Raw genomic sequence first — 7,470 nt, 5'->3', positions numbered from 1 at the left:
AGGGTCATCCATGTGTAAAATTTGATATTACAATTAGAAGAGTTTACTCTATGAACCCACGTCACCAAGAATGTTTCTTTTTTTAGACTACTTCGTCAGGAAATATGAGGAGTAACTTCATTTTCATTTCTAAGAACTATCGATGGACAAACTCTTAGCTACGAAAGACAACAAAGTTGATATAAAAAATATTTCTGCAAAATTTTCTTTTTAATCATATTTTGTTTTGGTTTTTATACCCCAAAATTTGAAGTTATTTCTTTACACGAACCCTTTTTTCATAACCTTTCATACTATCATACATCAGGCTCTATTTTTGAAGGCTCTTTTTGAACTGAGTCAACGACGTATACTTCTGCTAGTGTGTATATATATATATATATATATATATATATATATATATATATATATATATATAAACCCTGTGTATCGCTTTATTGCAGGTCAATATTTTTTTAGTATTCATTAAATTTATAATTTATTTAGAACTACCAGACACCCGACGTTGACCGGGATTGAATGCGGTATTGAATGCGAAATCGGTAAACATTTTCATTTTTTAACCAAATCGATTAATTGCCTCCTCTAGTCGGAGATCAATCGTGATGCACCGGGAAAAAGCTTCACACGCCCTCCGCAATAAACTGTTGTCTACATTGCACTGTTTAGAATATACTGCTGATTGCGTAAAATTTTATGTAAATGATGGATTCACTGAAAATTTTAAATGCAAAAGTAAAGTATTATTGTTTAATTGTGCTCTACATAGAAACATTCGTTTCGAATGCGTCCATGTCTTGTCAAATAACCCACTGTTGATTTTAGATGCCAGGCTCGTTCTGCATGTGCGGTGAATAACTTGTTAAACGCATATTCTATGTTAGACTGTATAATGTGTGGTAACTTTTGTCAAAATCGAACTATTCCTTTTATAGTCGATTTTTTTCAATTATCGATTTTTTTTCAATTATCGATTTTTTCAATTATCGATTCTTTTCAATTATCGATTTTTTCAATTATCGATTCTTTTCAATTATCGATTTTTTCAATTATCGATTTTTTCAATTATCGATTCTTTTCAATTATCGATTTTTTCAATTATCGATTTTCGATGCCTATCGGATGCTTTCTGATACAAACCTATTGAAGAGCACTCCCAGACAAATACATTTTGCGTGAAATTTTAAATAAGAAAAACAGCCGTTTCACAGTCTATAGTGAACGAACTATCACGCGTGCACACACACACACACACACACACACACACACACACATATATATATATATATATGCCTTTCATACATAAATATATGCAGCTCTGGAGACCGTTTTTGTAGAACACCCCAGGTTTGTCCTCCAACCACGACGTGACTTCAGAAATCAAGGCTGCATCATCTGGGAAACGCTTTACTTTCAAAAACAGCTTCATGGCTGGGAAGAGGTGAAAGTCAGAGGGTGCAAGGTCAGGAGAGTAGGGAGGATGGGGGAGGATTTCATAACCACACGCCCGTGCTTCTGATCTGGCGACATGCGAGTTGTGGACAGGAGCATTGTCCTGCAGGAGCAGGGTACCTTTGCTGATCTTGCCCCGCCTCTTGATTTTGATAGCTTCCCTTAATTTCCCCAAAAGTGAAACATAATAGGCTCCTGTAATTGTGGTCATCACTACTCCGTCCTGGTCACAGAAGACTGCGAGCATGACCTTTCCAGCGGAGGGCTGCACCCTTGTCTTCTTTGGAGGTGGTGAGTCCAAGTGCTTCCACTGCATTGACTGGGCTTTGGTCTCTGGATCATAGTGATGGACTCAGGTTTCATCCTGTGTAATCAGTGTTTGAAAAAGTTTGACTCATGTTTTCGGTACATCTCTAAATTCATCCTCGAGCACTCGACGCGTTCTCGCTTCTGGAATGGTGTGAGCAACCTGAGAATCCATCTGGCAGACACTTTATGCATATGCAAATGGTCATGAATTTCTACAGCCCCTGTACTAATCTTGGGCTATTTGGCGAATAGTAATGCGCCGATCTTTCAAAATAGCAGCCTCAACTTGACGGCAGAATAGGGCGACCAGGTCTGGGAGCTGTTTCCACAGACTTCCGGCCATGTTTTAATTCACGATGCCAGCGTTTTACAGGGTCATATGATGGGGCATTATCACTATAAGTTTCTTTCATTTCATCAAAAGTCTCCTGTGGTGTGCGTCCTTTCAAATACAAAAACCGGATCACTGCTCGACATTCAACAGGCTCCATTTTACACCTGAGTCAGTTCGAACATCTGTAAAATAGAAACCACAATTAGTTCAGAGCTGTAATTTGCCACATCACCCGTAGAGATATAAATCATTGCACATGCACACTTTCAGCTAGATCAGACAACTGGAAGTGGGTTAGGGGCATTACTTATTGCACGCCCCTCTTAAGAAAGATTTAAAATTAAAACTCTTCAAGCTATGAATGAATGTGAGCATGCGCAAAAATAATAAGAATATGCCCGGAAGTTGAAATAAATATTTTGCATTTTAACTTGTCGCCATATTTCTGTTAGCGTTATTCATCCAAACAAACAAAGATTTTACTTGTTATAAACCATCTTTAGTGTATGATAATTATTTTACTTGTTATAAACCATCTTTAGTGTATGATAATAATTTTACTTGTTATAAACCATCTTTAGTGTATGATAATTATTTTACTTGTTATAAACCATCTTTAGTGTATGATAATAATTTTACTTGTTATAAACCATCTTTAGTGTATGATAATTATTTTATTGTTATAAACCACCTTTAGTGTATGATAATTATTTTACTTGTTATAAACCATCTTTAGTGTATGATAATTATTTTACTTGTTATAAACCATCTTTAGTGTATGATAATTATTTTATTGTTATAAACCATCTTTAGTGTATGATAATTATTTTACTTGTTATAAACCATCTTTAGTGTATGATAATTATTTTACTTGTCATAAACCATCTTTAGTGTATGATAATTATTTTACTTGTTATAAACCATCTTTAGTGTATGATAATAATTTTACTTGTTATAAACCATCTTTAGTGTATGATAATAATCTTCTGTGAATTTGAGTTTTATGTGATCAGTAGTTTAAAAGTTTATCGGTTAAATATGTTTTGCACATACGTACATATATGTACTTTTTTATTTAGACAGACTCACACCAAGACTTCTGACTTCTGCTAATATTACAAGTTGTTATTTTTAGAATTGTTGATTCAACGTAATGGATATTACACACTAACAGTACCCGCTAACCGGCGTTGCTTGGTGGAAGCGTGTCTCCCATTCCAAAAAAAAGTATAGTACGGTTGTTGTTGTTGTTGTTGTTGTTGTTGTTGTTGTTGTTGTTGTTGCTGTTGTTGTTGCTGCTGCTGCTGCTGCTTACAGGTGTGGGGAAAACATGGATTTAGCCGTTGAAGCTGTGGTAATGTTGGCTAAAAAAAGTAAAGTACGGTTGTTGTTGTCGTTCCTGCTGCCCATATGCATGGAGAAAACATCGATGTAGTCTTTGAAGCTGTGGTAATATTGACTGGTTACTTACAGGCCTCTGCGACTAAAAATATTGTGTCTCAAAGTTTTATTAAGAAGTAGAAATTTATTTAAGAACGAAAACATGGAATTCTATCCTATGGAAATGAAACGAAACTTCTTCCGTGGATTTATCATTCATCATTTATCATTTCTTTCATTAATTACTACAATACTTGGTTGCAATTATGCCACTTATCATTGTAAGGAAAGAACAAAAAAAAATATAAAATAAAAATAAACCCCAAAATAAAACAAAGTAACGAAAATGCCCTGAAAGCAAATGAGGTTTTTCTTTTCATTTCGAAAAAAACAAACAAACAAGAGTAAGACATATATATATATATATATATATATATATATATATATATATATATATATATATATATATATTATTCCTTAATTGGAATTCATTTTTTGAGATGAGCATTAAAAAACAAACAAGAGTAAGACATATATATATATATATATATATATATATATATTATTCCTTAATTGGAATTCATTTTTTGAGATGAGCATTAAAAAACAAACAAGAGTAAGACATATATATATATATATATATATATATATATATTATTCCTTAATTGGAATTCATTTTTTGAGATGAGCATTAAAAAACAAACAAGAGTAAGACATATATATATATATATATATATATATATATATTATTCCTTAATTGGAATTCATTTTTTGAGATGAGCATTAAAAAACAAACAAGAGTAAGACATATATATATATATATATATATATATATATATATATATATATATATATATATATTATTCCTTAATTGGAATTCATTTTTTGAGATGAGCATTAAAAAACAAACAAGAGTAAGACATATATATATATATATATATATATATATATATATATATATTATTCCTTAATTGGAATTCATTTTTTGAGATGAGCATTAAAAAACAAACAAGAGTAAGACATATATATATATATATATATATATATATATATATATATATATATATATATATATATATATTATTCCTTAATTGGAATTCATTTTTTGAGATGAGCATTAAAAAACAAACAAGAGTAAGACATATATATATATATATATATATATATATATATATATATATATATATATATTATTCCTTAATTGGAATTCATTTTTTGAGATGAGCATTAAAAAACAAACAAGAGTAAGACATATATATATATATATATATATATATATATATTATTCCTTAATTGGAATTCATTTTTTGAGATGAGCATTAAAAAACAAACAAGAGTAAGACATATATATATATATATATATATATATATATTATTCCTTAATTGGAATTCATTTTTTGAGATGAGCATTAAAAAACAAACAAGAGTAAGACATATATATATATATATATATATATATATATATATATATATATATTATTCCTTAATTGGAATTCATTTTTTGAGATGAGCATTAAAAAACAAACAAGAGTAAGACATATATATATATATATATATATATATATATATATATATATATATTATTCCTTAATTGGAATTCATTTTTTGAGATGAGCATTAAAAAACAAACAAGAGTAAGACATATATATATATATATATATATATATATTATTCCTTAATTGGAATTCATTTTTTGAGATGAGCATTAAAAAACAAACAAGAGTAAGACATATATATATATATATATATATATATATATATTATTCCTTAATTGGAATTCATTTTTTGAGATGAGCATTAAAAAACAAACAAGAGTAAGACATATATATATATATATATATATATATATATATATATATATATATATTATTCCTTAATTGGAATTCATTTTTTGAGATGAGCATTAAAAAACAAACAAGAGTAAGACATATATATATATATATATATATATATATTATTCCTTAATTGGAATTCATTTTTTGAGATGAGCATTAAAAAACAAACAAGAGTAAGACATATATATATATATATATATATATATATATATATATATATATATATATATATATATATATCTTATTCCTTAATTGGAATTCATTTTTTGAGATGAGCATTAAAAAACAAACAAGAGTAAGACATATATATATATATATATATATATATATATATATATATATATATATTATTCCTTAATTGGAATTCATTTTTTGAGATGAGCATTAAAAAACAAACAAGAGTAAGACATATTTATATATATATATATATATATATATATATATATATATATATATATATTATTCCTTAATTGGAATTCATTTTTTGAGATGAGCATTAAAAAACAAACAAGAGTAAGACATATATATATATTATTCCTTAAAAAACAAACAAGAGTAAGACATATATATATATATATATATATATATATATATATATATATATATATATATATTATAAGACAGTAGAAAAGTAGACCCTGCACACATTTAGTCTTTTTTGTTATTTTATTTTTTAATTTTTTACTTAAATGATTTTTATTTGAATACATTTATTTAATTTTCTTGGATTTTTTTCGTAAGCGTGTTTATTTTATTTATAATAAAATAAATTGTTCATATTCTTCGAGGATAATTGATATAAAAATTTAGTTTTAAAAACTTTAATAACTTAAATGAATTTAGTTCATTTTCTTTCATTTGTTCGTGCACGTCGTTTTTTCGAAGTAAAATGTAGTGATTCTTCACTTTACGATCCGCACTAATTTGTCAATAGTATTTAAAAGTGTGCCCCCCTCTAAATTCCATAAGTTTCACGTTTTTAAAAAACTTTTTTCCTTTTAATATCATCGATTACATACTTAAATTTCAGATTATTCAAAAAAAAAAAAAATTGAAATAAAACAAAAAAATTTTATAACTTTTCACGTGATGGTTCAGTTTTCAATTCTAACGTTGTACTAAATTGAACACGAAATTTGTGGCGACGATGAACAGATAGATGGATACATACATAGATGAGACAGGGAGGAGTGAGGAGGAGGGTAAAGAACTCTTCCTCTTTTTACACCTCCGTTCTAACTCTTATCCCCCGGTCACATCAGAGAGAGTTGCCAACTTTTCTCATCGTGGACACAAATTTCGTGTTCAATTTAGTACAACGTTACAATTGAAAACTGAACCCCCACGTGAAAAGTTATAATTTTTTTTCAATTTTTATTCATAATCTGAAACTGAAGTCTGTAATCGATGATATTAACAGGCAAAAAGTAAAAAAAGTGAAAATTGTGGAATTTAGATGCGGCAATCTCGACAATGTCCGTCAATTCAAGTTTTACGATATATTTGTTATTGAATTGTTAGGCAGCGCAAGTCGTAAACTGCAGAAGTTCTAAAATAAAATTTAACAAAATACTCAAAGAACAACGTTTGTTTTCTTTCATTCTTTTCGTGCGCGTTGTTTTTTACGCACCATTCATCAGTTTGAATTTATTTAATCACAAACTAAACCATTTGTTTTAAATATTTTTATTACAATAAATTAAAGGTTTTAAAACAAAGTTGTTGCACCAATTTTCATCGCAGAGAATGTCGACGAAAATGAAAAAAATATTTTAATAATGAAAGAAAAGGGAATATAAAACAAATAAAAAAAACATATAAAATTATGTTAACTCGGAAAAAACTGTAAAAACGGAGAAAAAACACGAGAAGGTATACGTATTTATCTCAAAGGAAGAGCATGGAAAATATATATAAAAAAAAAGATACAAACAGGCAAATACAGAAGAAGCTAACGTAAAAAATCACAAAAATAACCCTGTGTAAATGTTAAAACATTCCTTTTTTTTCTTGAAATTAATCGGTCGAACACAGAACGTATTTTTCTGACAAAAATTATTTCAGCTGGTGATAAATTTGCATTAGTATTCTGCTTTGGTGTTATCCTATAAATTGTTAGGAATTTTTAAATACTCTTTTCTTCCGTGTCAATGAAGTTAT

This window comes from Euprymna scolopes, chromosome 22 (genome assembly GCF_053919585.1).
Source record: "Euprymna scolopes isolate OS-2025 chromosome 22, ASM5391958v1, whole genome shotgun sequence".
NCBI lineage: Eukaryota > Metazoa > Mollusca > Cephalopoda > Sepiida > Sepiolidae > Euprymna > Euprymna scolopes.
The sequence above is the reverse complement of the archived record's forward strand: the minus strand, read 5'-3'. Positions refer to the sequence as shown.